General features: G+C 46.7%; 1 protein-coding gene and 1 long non-coding RNA gene across 3 annotated transcripts in view; one reads left to right on the forward strand and one right to left on the reverse strand.

The window, feature by feature from the left end:
* LOC126531328 (neuronal acetylcholine receptor subunit alpha-10-like) overlaps nt 1-13,074 on the forward strand; it is a 354,454-nt gene that overhangs the window by 244,991 nt on the left and 96,389 nt on the right. The gene's annotated exons all lie outside the window — the stretch shown is intronic.
* The window catches only part of LOC129385091 (uncharacterized), a 73,456-nt gene that overhangs the window by 56,269 nt on the left and 4,113 nt on the right, over nt 1-13,074 (reverse strand). Inside the window, exon 2 of the long non-coding RNA XR_008612650.2 lies at nt 8,920-8,965. This is a non-coding gene — a long non-coding RNA (uncharacterized lncRNA). The remainder of the gene's footprint in view (nt 1-8,919; nt 8,966-13,074) is intronic.

Raw genomic sequence — 13,074 nt, forward strand, 5'->3', positions numbered from 1 at the left:
CGCACTGCCTCGGAGGTTATTTACGCTTTGATGAAAGCGCTCGCCCACTTCTCTCCGGGCCTGAAGCCGGTGCCGCGCCCTCTCAGTTCTTCGATAAATAAAGCGCATCCGGCGTTTCAGCAAAACCTGGCCCAATCAGCCACGCCCGGAGGGCATTTGGGGGCAACTACACGCTTGTCGCAGAATCAGCTAACCCCTCCCCCTTTCCCACTCCTCAACTTCCCTTTCGCTTTACCCTTTCCGTACCCACTTGTACATCGATCTGCGGGTTTCGACCGGCGCCTAGAAACCATAGTTCGGTGCTAAAATTACCAGAGGGAACTCTGACGCTGCGATCGTGGGAATGATCATGCGGGAGGGAAAAATACTGTAGCAGGAAGCGTCAGGTGACGGTCATGAACCCTAGTCATAAGTAATATAAAGGAAAAACTTGCGGGAAATAAAGCATCACCACGGGATACGAAAGGTGTAATTTTTAGCCGACGAGCGCGTGAGTGCCGGTGGCGGGAGTCGATCGTTACGAAGGCATCAGTGAGAGCTATATTCCACGATCCAAAAAATGCCTTAAAGTATACGGAAATCCGGATATTTCAAGTCCGGAAATCAAGGAGGGCCTTTTTCCTAAGGATCTGCATGCAGGTTGGCTCCTGAGGAAAGGAGGGCGCCAGCGTCAAAGGAGTTGGCTTGGCGAGACTATTGACTGGCGAGACTAGTTGGCTGGCGAGACACCATGCTGTCTCCTGGTTTTTAATGCGAAGCATGTTTGACTTATCCCAGCCGTTTTTCTATAGGTAGGTTTATGTCTGGCATCGATAGGAACCTCATCAATAAAAAAAAGAAGAATTCAAGTGCCCGATGGCGGGATCAACAATGCTCATAGCTATATGAGCATTGAATAACAATGCTCATATCTTGACAAACATTAGACGTCAATCGCGTAGGAAACGCAGCTTCTGTAAAGAAAGGTGACTTTGCTCAAGTATTTTACGCACTTGGTAAGCAGCGCGCAAACGAACGAGGACGACCTCGCGTCTCTAAGACGTTGTCGTCGTAGTCAGTATGCGCGCTGCTTACAACATAGACCACTTTCAACTAGTCCTCTTCACCATACCTCTATTTGCCATACAGCCGGAACGTGACAGTTACGGTCTGCACCCTGCAGTGGTATGTGCGACTAACTCAGCGCTCTGCTTATTTAGATGCACTGCGTCAAAATAAGCAGAAATTGAGCCTTTTTGGGTAATCCTCGGTCCATAAGCTTTTGACGCCTAAAGGGAGTTTTAAAAGCCACGTCTGCGCGCAGCAACTACACGAGGCAAGTCCGGACCACTTTATTCAGGCTTTTTCATATGTCGCACTGTCCAGGAAGCCCTTGCGGATGTGACAAAAATTGAAATAGCATGACACATTGTGAAAACACTTGTCGGCACGTCCTTTCTACAGCGGAGTTGCATATGGCTAGGGTACCATAAAATTTGCATGCCCGCTCACAAAACCTGTCGTCGTCACTTGCTCATACTCTCGTAAGCAAGCAAAAATTCAGGGGCTCATAGTCCCGTAACGCAGAGGCCCCAATCACTCAGCAAGGTGAGGTGAACAGTGCTTAGTTTCTTCCTAATCACGCATACAACATACAGAACACCGTGTTAAAATTGTCATCAATTGCTCATACCCTCGTAAGCAAGCAAAAAATTCAGGGGCTCATAGTCCCGTAACGCAGAGGCCCCAAGCACTCAGCAAAGTGAACAGTGCTTAGTTTCTTCCTAATCACGCATACAACATACAGAACACCGTGTTAAAATTGTCGTCATCAATTGCTCATACCCTCGTAAGCAAGCAAAAAATTCAGGGGCTCATAGTCCCGTAACGCAGAGGCCCCAAGCACTCAGCAAAGTGAAGTGAACAGTGCTTAGTTTCTTCCTAATCACGCATACAACATACAGAACACCGTGTCGAAAACTGTCGTCATCAATGACTCACACCCCCGAAAGCAAGCAAGAAATGCAATAGCTCATAGCCATGTAAGGTTCATGGCTACCCACTTTGCGTGGGTTAGATGCGATTACACTACTCCTGTGGTCGTAGTCGGTGATTTCAATGTGGATGTGTCGGGATCCAAAAGGAAGTAGTTCACACGTTTCGCGTTGCAGACATATTGCTTGCGATGCCACGCCGGTTCGGCCCAACGAACCACCCAGCGGCATACGTGCATCGATTTGACATCGTCAAAGAATGTGTTTGCAGTTGCGAGTATGCCGATCAGTGTATATCATAGCGACCCCAAAGCCAATGTGACCTTCGTTACTAACTGAAAATTAGTGAAGCCTAAAAAGTATTTACCGCAAGTTTTCTTACCACGAGTTTACTCCGCTGGTCATCCACCTTCGAAGGGCGGAATAGCCTTGGTTCTCTCTCTCTCTCTCTCTCTCTCTCTCTCTCTCTCTCTCTCTCTGCCTCTGTGTGTGTGCGTGTGCGTGCGTGTGCGTGTGCGTGTGTGTGTGTGTGTGCGTGTGTGTGTGTGTGTCAGTTAAGCTTCGCCTTAACCACCAAATGGGATATTTTTGTACGTTAAAAAAATTACATTAATTTGTTTCATTTAAGAGTAATTATGTCTTATCGCTCTGCGCACTCGAACTTGGCACGTGAGCCGTCTCGCCTCGAGTAGTGTTCTGCAAAACAGTTGTATCCCAGAAAGGACGGCTGCAATTTTGTGCCCTTGAATGAACGCTGCCGCCATGTTTCGTTGACGCTTCAGTCTCTTTGAAGAACCCATGTGTAGCAGGTTGGCTTCTATGTTATAGACGGAGGCATGTCGACATTTTCTTGTAGGTCGACTATATCGATGCCAGAATAGGATTTTCTCTGGCTTCAGCTTACACTTCCGATTTAGGGGCTTGGAACCTGTATGTCGTGAAATAACGACAAGCTGGTAAAATAAGCGGAAGGTGTGTCTCACCTCCCCCATTGACTCTTACGTGGAGTAAATCCTAAACACGGGTATTGGCGTGAAAACGAACATCCAAAAATACCGTGGAAGGCAGGCGAGAGCGAGAAGTACGAAAATCGAAGCCGGAAGGTCCACCAGAAAGCGTTTGTCTTTTAAGACACCCTGCGCGGAGGGACTGAAATCTTAAAACCAGAAGGTAATAGTACAAAGATATCCGTCGCTGTGTTGCAATATGAGGAAATATGAGTCATTTAGGCACAAAGTATAGAGATGATAGCGGAAAATATTGTCGCAAGGCGCTTCCAAAGAAGAGAGAGACTACGAACAACACCGAAGACGACGATACTGACATATTCGCGCGGAATTTCGCCCGCCATCTTGTATGCCACTCCAATAATGTAAATAAATCGCAAATAGATTTTATCTCTCTCTGCTCCCCGTAACATCTTGGTGGAGATGCAGACTCTTTTGCGAGCATTAAGGAGTTGCATGGTGGTCACTCCTTGGCTACCTCGGCAAATGCCCACTCCAAATGCTTCCGGTACATCAACTAACCTGCCTGCCTTCATCTTGAGAGCGATCCTCGATAGCCGCAATATTTCTTGCATGTTTAATTTAGATGTCGCCGGGTGGCGCAACTCGACAATGCACTTAATAGAAGAAGGTAAAAACGATGTGGCTTCGCCGGTTAGCGTCAAGTTATACGTTCGTAGCGAAATGCGAATCGCAAGTGGTGTTTATGGAACTACGACGCTGTTAGTCAGAGGTACGTAAGCAACAGTATGGATTGAGACACGAGTAAATGGAGTAAAAGAAAGAGAGAGAGAGAGAGACCACAATGAATGGGCGAGGTTGAGGAAAAAGGTACGTAGCTGAGAGAACAAACTCCAGGCAGCGGTCCGAATATGCAAACCCGCTTGAATCCAGATAACCTGGTTTGCATATGTCTACCCTCTTACCGCGCACCGAAAAGCTGAGGCGGAAAATTCTCTTTACCTGCGAAATGCACGCTCGAACAGTTGACGCTCCGAGAAACAGCGGGTGTAAGATAATCCTGCCGCCGAGCGAAATTTTATGTCGCGTTCTCGGATCTCGTTTTGTTCGGCAAAACAAGTTCCTGCCGCTAAGCTGCGGTGGCGGTGTGACGCAGTGCGCGAATGAAATATTAAAGCTTGCAGCCTTCGTTATTTGCAGCCCCACGGAGTGTTATCCGCTGGTGCTTTTCTGCAAACCAGGTGCAAGCGATGCAAGAGAGGCCTTACCTGTTCACCGTGGCAATTCATATTTCTCAACTTTGCTAAATTACATTATAGGTTATCGAGAGTGCTATAGCCCTGCCGCAGTACGCGATCAGGAGCCGTAAAATTTGATATATTACGATCAAAAGACGTCAGTTTTGTTCAAACTTTATCGCCGACTTTAGTTATCTCTGTTCCAATATTGCGACGTCCTTTCCAATTGTTTTATCCCCCCAACCTCTGTTATCTAGTGCTGCCCGTGTTATCGTGCTGATTTACTTTCTTCCGGTTCAGCGACATTTAGAAACGTGAATAGGTTTGTTGCCTTTCGAGGTTATGCCTACGGTTTATTCTTGCTGCTTGACCATCTTGACCCTGTACCAGCTATGTGCCTTTAAAACTGCTAGCATGCACACTATCAGGTGTCGGCCACACAAATCGCATTTGCGTCCGATCTACGACGCAGTTTCGGCGCGTTTCTCCATAGCCATGCGACACTCGTGCTCTGGTGAGTGCTCCCTTTCATATGACGTTGTTATCAGTTCGAAGCGTAAGAATTGCAAGAGCACTGAGCGCTTTCAGAGTTGATTCCATGCACTGCGAGAGCCGAGTGGTATTAAGTAGGGGTGCCGATGCAACGCCGGAAAATACGGCAGAAACACGGAAGCTCTGGTTTCTGCTTTGCTGTGCTGCCTTGGTTTGTACGACGATCCCAGGCTTCACCGCACAGCACACAACTGTGCTTCTAGGACGGAACATTGTGTCCGCACGGACCCCGCGCGGCATTTTGCCCGTAAAGAAAAAGCGTGCACGAGCGCGAAGTGGAGCTTGCACAAGCGGACATATTCTGTGACGTAGTCGAGACTGTAGTAAACGATTCGACAAAGAGCCCACGCGCCCACTCGTACGTTTGCCTCTGCAGTCACACGGTTCTCCGGCGGACCAAGCGACAATCCACGCGGTGGAGGTGCTCATTATGCAAGAAGGAGCGATCGAATGCGGGCGTCTTGTTCGCGAAGCTAGGAAAGGCGTTTAATAAATGCAGCATGACATAGCGAATACTACTTGCTAGCACCTATAAAACGCAGTCATCAATCCGCTCCTCCCAAGTATAGCTGTCTTTAGTACACTTGCATCCGAAGCACAAGTGAGCGCGATTAACAGTGCATGTGTCGCGGACCCGTTGAATGCTCGACTTTTCTGTAGTTCGAGTGATTTGACGCACTCCTTGTAGAAACGAGAGATAGAGAGAGAGAGAGAGAGAGAGAGAGCAAGCTCCCTGCTATAGCTACCGTTACGACGTAAAAGAAAAGAGACATCATGTGTCCCTTCCGGTCTCAAGTGATATAATTAATTAATTAATCAAAGGTTTGATGAGCAATCGCATGCTTGCCCGGTGAAGTGCGAGAGTACGCGGCTATTGCGAGGGACGAATTCCCATTCACAGCAAAGACGGCCCCAATTATGCTATGCATCACGGCCGTGTTTTCGGCAAGCAGCCATCAATGGCGTCGCCAAACATATTTTGAGTGCAACCACGAATGTTGAATAGCACGCCTTGTGTAGTGACTGCCGACACATTAGGAACGAACTCAGCGTCGAGCAACTGTTCTTGACAGTTACAAAATGCGGGCCCTTGGGGACGCGGGCCATTTTATGCACGTGTTTTACCGACTAGATTTGATTCAGTAGGATGTATTTTTCTTCAGTGAACTCTGCCTTATTGAAACACTGGACAGGCGTGAAATGTTGTCCCGTGACTTTCGAATGGTCCCCACCTTGTATATCGGAGAGTCTCTTATTTATTAAAGGACGGATTTGTGATCACAACCCGCAGTAAACGGGAATCTCAGATTGTTGGTTCCGCTAAGGACAAGGTGAATCTATAATGCAATGGCAAGGGCGCCTGTAATTATTGTTCCTTTGCAACTTTATAGTTTGCACCAAGATTGTACAACCACACCTCTCTGCTGTTAATGGGCTATTAACAGAAAGGTATAGTCAATTCTGTTTAACTTGTTTCTGACAGTAATGCTATGTCTCCGCCTATACTCGCCAAAGTTACTAGAGAAACAATGGAATACTGCTGCATTTTCCCATTTAAAAGCCCTCTGTGCTCTGCAAGCTCTTCGCGCATTAGTGAATGAACTCCGTCGGACTGACTCATTCGAATACAAAGCGGGGCTGGCTTCGCTCGTGCCAATAAGCAAATGGCTGCCTTTTATCAAGGGCATTATTGTTTAACCTAGAGCCGCACTTTAATGTAACGAACGTAGCACCGTTCTGATAGCACAAATGACATTCACACGCTCCTGCGCGCCGCTGCGCGATTGTACTTTACACACTACCTAATAAAGGTATGCCTAGCTCTCATTGGTAATCCTTGGAAAGCTGCTGTTTTCCTAAAGAAACTGTTACCGCATATTACGGCATGCGCTACTCATCTAAATAAAAGGAGTGCGATGCACTCTTGTTTGCTGTATTGATCAGAAAGGCATCCTGCGCTCCGGACACAATGGCGGACAGTGCAACACTTCGAAGCAAATTGCCGCTATACACTGCTTCAGCCATTCTGCCTAGTACAGCGAAAGCTAGAACTACCCGTCACTGTGGCCCACGCAGTGGCCAAGCCGTTGAGCTACGCTATTGAGCTCGATGTCAGGGATTCGATCCGATGGAGGCGTCTTGCAAAGCCGCATTCTGGCGGGGGCGGAACGTAAGAACGCTCGTGTACAGCGCATTGAAAACAAGTAAAGGATCCCCAGGTGGTAAATGTTAATCCGGAGCCCCCCCACCACTAAGACCTGCCTCATCATCATATCGTTACTCTGGCACGTAAAGCACCTGAGTTCAATATAAGAACCTGTAAAACTAGTTATTGTGTCAGCCAGCCAATAACGAGAGCTGGCTGCGTTTTTTAGAGAAGGAAGGAGCGCTCGACCATGCATTGCGCACCACTGACCCTTCCGTGAAGCTTCAAACAAAAACATTTAATTAAATTATGGGGTTTTACGTGCCAAAACCGCGAGCTGATTATGAGGCAAGCCGTGGTGGGAGACTCCGGAAATTCAGACCACCTGGGGTTCTTCAACGTGCGCCTAAATCGTGCGACTTCCGTTCGGCCTGTTATGCGTTATTAGAGCGATAGCTCTACTACTCCATGTACAAACCCAGAAAGCGCCTGGCTCCCTAAATCTGACCTTCAAGCTCAGCCGGGACTTAGCCTGCCGCTGCCGGCCGCTGCTGCGTACGCCGCGTGGGCGCCCACATCTTGAAAGCGATCTGCGATGTGGACAAAGTGCGCCGAGCGCGGGTAGCTTCGTAGCCGCTGTGCTTTCGACGCTTAGTTCGCGTTGAACCGAGACGCAGCGTGAAGGTCAATTCGCCCGCTGGTGCCGCCGCGCCGAGCAGCGTCTGTGTCCTGTCCCGAAGCAAGCAAAACCGTGCTATCGCTCGACAAACTTGGTTTAACCGCGTTCAACCACGGATATTTTTTCCTATTTTCTTATCTCTTGATGGCGTAATATATAAAATATGTATGGGGTTTTATGTGCCAAAACCACTTTCTGATTATGAGGCACACCGTATTGGAGGATTCCGGAAATTTCTACCACCTGGGGTTCATTAACGTGCACCTAAATATAAGTACACGTGTGTTTTCGCATTTTGCCCCCATCTAGATGCGGCCGCCGTGGCCGAGATTCGATATCGCGACCTCGTGCTCAGCAGCCCAACACCATAGCCACTGAGCAACCACGGCGGGTGATCTTGATAGCGTGTGCGGCAGCTGTGTTTTGGATAGCGTTATGGTGTACGTACCATCGTGTGAATACTCCGCGTGCTCTATATTGCGGTGAGCAGTGCGCGTGGGGCGTAGGAAAGCTCGCTAATTACAACGTCGGAAAACAAGCATCGAAATAATACTGCGCCTACTTTCGTCGCTCCTCTGCCGAGCTTCAAGTTAATCTTAGTTTCTAGCATTAGGTAGCATTAGGCCTATATGCGGCAGAATTCAAGCCATATCAATGCCTATTGGCCATATAATGGCATAACTCGTGCCCAGTTCGACGGTGTAAACAGGGCAGTTTAGTCTGGCGGTTTACTCAGCGAAATTCAATAGTAGATCTGACGGTGTATTAGTAAAGTCACCGGTGCCAGACGGCGACTACAGGTAGGAGAGTACATCGGTAGCCCACTACGCTTTTTTAAAGCAAATTACTCATTGCTGTAATTATTTATTTCCCATATCACGAGAGGAAAAGCCTTCGACATACGTGCCTGCTATACCTTTATTTCGAGAATGGTCTGCTATAGCCGGCAAGGAAGCTTCAAGCGTTTTTCTTACATTTCTGAGAGACGCTGATCTGTCGTTGACAAGTAGTAAATACCAAAGTTACACTGCAAGAGATGCTCAGATGGAGCAATTGCCGACCTCGATCGCCAGGCTAAAACCGCATGCAGCTACAACACAGCACCATTACCACCACCAATGTGTTAACTACGCCTGGTTCCAGGATTTGTTCCATGTCAAAGCAATGTGTTCTTTTTTTTTTTTTTACTGTTCCCCGTAGCATTGGAACAATCCCCTCACGTATTTTACAGTCCATATGAGGCCTTCTCCGACTTTTTTTATGTACCTCACGTCAAAAGGGACATTCCTTTGACATGAAACAAGGCATATTTAACGCGTTGGCAGCGATATTCAAGTAGGTGTGAAAAGAGAGCTCGACTCACATTATGTAGGCTTGGTAGAAATGGCGACCCGCGTGGATTTCACTTACTTACTGGGAAGCATATAGAAAAGAATAAAAATGCCGATGAATACTGTTCAGAAATCAAGATTTCAGAGCATCAGTGTCAGTCTTTATTGAAGAACGCACGTATATTTGTCTATCATTCTATCTGAAAATCTATATATCTATCTATAAATTTGTCAAGCATGTCCTTCTACGAGTACTGGGGAACGATGCACCATCCACAGATGTCCCCACTTCGTGCTTTCAGTCATGAAACCTATCGCCCATAAGAAGAATGGAAAGTTCAGTAGTATCAAACTACAAAAAAAATGAGATCGCCAATAGTATTTCGAAGCGGGTTCTTCAACTCCGAGGAATTTCCATTAATTCGGGAACACCACGACATGCAGTGCGCTCGCTACGACGGCCCGAGTAGCTGGGAGGACTTATTAACTGCGACAGTCACGCGCCTCAGCTATTATACGTGCGCGGATGCAATACGAATCCCTCGAGCCTCATCGCACAAAAAAACAGCACTGGCAGCCTCGCTGCCAGTGTACACAGATCCCCAGCGCGAGGCAACACTTTTATCAGCAGCGATGTGCGGATGGGGAAATATTTTGGCGCGTAAGGTTTCGCCTTGCAGGCGTCCCGCTACGAGCGGCAAGACATTTCTTATCTGCGCCCCCCCCCCCCCTCGCCCTCGCAGCACGCTCCGCCACGGCGTCCAGTCTTAGCGCTTCTTCTCCTTCACACACTCTCTCGCTCTCTCTCGCTCTCGCACGCCACGTGCGACGGAGTGGGGGATGAAAGCGAGAACACGATCCTGAGCTAAGAGAGACGCGGGTGTTCCAAGTGCTAGCAAAGGCTGCTGCTGCCGGCTGCGGCAGAAATGCCATTTACGTAATTGGATGGCGCGCCCGCTTCCTCCTCTCGTGATCTCGCTTTCTTCCGAGGCGATTACATCCGCGCAGCATTGCGGGAACTACCGCTGGCGCCAGCTGATCGCCCTTAAGGACAGCAGTCTATGTAGACTACCCATTGATATCTTGTACGCCATTTTTTTTTTCAGTTGCACATTTCTTTTGCGATACAAAATTTATGCACCCTGGTAAGCCGCAGTGTACGGCACGTCTGTTTCAGTGAATGCGGATTGTAGCCTATAGACCAGCCTATCGAACATGAACAATTATTCTCGAGCTACCTAATTCCTGTATCAAATAGCCGCAGTATCCGTGAATTGGTCACGCACGGTCTGTAAATACTATATGTGAATATCTATAGGACTTATATTGAACGGTTAAATAAATTTCTAAATTTGTTGTCATGAACCCAAGAAGCTATTTGTACGTAAATGGGCTCGGAATAAAAGACGGTGCCTTTCACTGAATTGGGAGGCTTTCATTGCGTATTTTTTTTCGTAAAGGCGTAATTTAAAAAAGAAAAAAAAAGCAAGCAAGCAAAAGCGTACAGGATCAGTTTCATTCTAATACTAAAGTTGAAGAATGTAAAACTTTCTGCCCGTAATCCATGATTTATTTCCATCAGGCTGGTCAATTCGCCATACACATTTGTACAAGAAAATCACTGGAATATTAGTGTGGTGCTAATATGTGCACAAGGCGGCAACTTGGTGATTCCTCTAACAAGTGGTGTCTGGTTGATAGCACGTAGGAAGTGAATCTGCCTGGGCTTCGTTGTTGTAGCTTCGGACGTACCTTTTGCTCCTTATATGAACATTCCGGAAGCTATTTTTGTCACCTCAAGTTTCTGTTCAAACCAATACACCAATACGTTTTCTTTTTTCTTTTGAACACGTCTGAGTATATTATGCTGATGTATATAACGCACCATAATAAATTGGACTGATTTTGGATGACAAACTTTCCGTTGCAGTAAAAGAACGCTTTGACGCAATCAGGACGCAGATCGTAACCTTAAACAAAACTAAAATACATTTTTATACTCGAGGCTACTGATTACTAAAATAAGTGGTATCAAAAAATCCATAGGAAGGTAGGGTATATACAAGGTACACAATGCCTGCAGTATAAATTACTTGCGGACGTCGCGTAGAGCTCGCGTTAACATTGTGTAGACGTTGCATAGACATGTTAGACTATACGATGCATCTGTTTTTGTATATATATATATATTTTGTAATAAATATGAATACTACAACTGTAGACACCGGGTAGGCCTTACCGTATGGACTGCTCTATGTCTGTGCTTCTAGCGGTATTCGCATAAATTGTAGGTCCAGCTGATGTAGTTTTCACAGTACTGCACAGTTCTCCCGGAATAGAGTAAAGCTTCCGTTTGGGCACAATTTCTTGCTCGTCGTTTTCTTCTTTATTTTTCTTTTTTTCTCCCGCCACCCCTCAGTCAGTCGGTTGCACCGTAGCTATAATGCGCTGTTAGAATGAATGGAACAACACCGTTTTTGCCGCCATTTGCTATCATTCTGCCATTGCGGCTCTGTTTTGTTCTTGTTCTACTACTACTGCTGCCGACTCTCACTCTCAGTTACTCCTTCGTTCATTTCGCTGATGGGTTTCTAGAGTTTTGTGTTTACTGCTCCGAAGAAGTTTTGCGTGTAGCGCGCGAAATGCTCTTCGGGCCGTGACAACTGATTCTAGACACGTTTTAATCTCACGCGGGCAAGGAATGACAAAGAGGACTCCTTTTTTCTTATCTTATTTTTTCATCTCTTTCTCTTATGGCATGCTGAACTAATCTCTAAGCGCTGCTTCCTCGCTGCTTCTCCCAACGCAGTCGTTATTGCACTATGTGCACAGCGATAAAAAAAAAACATGCCCGGGCTTAGTTATGATGAGCTCATGCATCAAAACACCATCTGGAAGTGCGTGTGCGGGGCTCATGAGCGTAAAAATATACGTGGGAACGCATCGATGCGAGTTCCTGATGTGCTACTGACGTGCAGCACTGATCATTTTCTCGCTGTACACGCTTCGCGTGTTCAACCTTAGCTGTGAGCAAAAGGAATAGAAGCGCTGTAATTTTTTATTCTCTATGTTTTGATGATACAAAACAGTGTTATTAAAGCGTTCGTTAGCTGCTCCCATACTTTCCTTTTTTTTTTTTTTTTTTTTTGCTTTTCCATTAGCAGTAATAACACTCCAAGGTGGTCTTCGCATTCCACTTCCTGTATGACACTGTTCGTGAAGTTGTTGTAATGCATCAGAGCATCTGATTGAATGACCTCATAAATCTTCTGAGTCAATTTTCGCCAGCCTTTTGAGGAAAAAGCTTTCTACAAATCACTGCAACAAAGCGTTATTCGTCTAGTGCCGCCACGTAACGTATTCAGGTCAGTTTCACTATCAATCAACCATCATAATTTATATGTAGACCTTGTTTATTTTCTCTCACGATACCACCATCATATTTTGTGAAGCAAGTATTAAATATAAATACATTGAACATAATGTACTAAGCAGAAGTGAGGCATATCAACGACGCTTATGAGTGGGGCACAGAGCGTAAAGGTTTAAAAACTTAATGCGAGAACATGCCCATGTGTCTATAGTACTGCTGAACAGCACAAGCCGCTCATTAGTGTTCAAGGTGATTGGCTCGTAGTCGAAGGAGCCACTAAAGTTGGAAGTGGGGACCAGAAAGCGCCACGCAGTGCTCACAAATGTTAGCAATGACGCAATCCCCCGTTAGCGGCTCCGAGGCATCTGCGTTCGCGCTTGACATAGAGCGGTACGACCCAGAGAAAGACACATTGTAAGCGACACCCTGAGGTGAGCCAGGTATACTCGAAGTGTTATGGAACACCAAAAGGTCAACAAAGCCTCCCGGTTTCTGTTTAAAGCAAGAATGAGCTCTTATTGACACTCACGCACTATTCGCAACTCCGCAGATTCACGCCTCTCATGTTAAAGGACAAAGAACTCGCAAGCAAACTCCTGTAGAATAAGATACGCAGCGCATATTTTTATCGTTCTTCGGCACGGAAATTATAAGCATCACCGAAATATATCAACATTTATGACTCTCGCTAACAGAAACGACGATGTCGTTAGCATCTGGGCGACTCTCCGACCGCTACCACGGAAATCAATCTGCGCGCGATGAATGACCCCAACGGTAGACTCGCCTGCAATGCACGTAGCGCCCACTCTTA

The sequence above is a fragment of the Dermacentor andersoni genome, chromosome 5 (genome assembly GCF_023375885.2).
Source record: "Dermacentor andersoni chromosome 5, qqDerAnde1_hic_scaffold, whole genome shotgun sequence".
NCBI lineage: Eukaryota > Metazoa > Arthropoda > Arachnida > Ixodida > Ixodidae > Dermacentor > Dermacentor andersoni.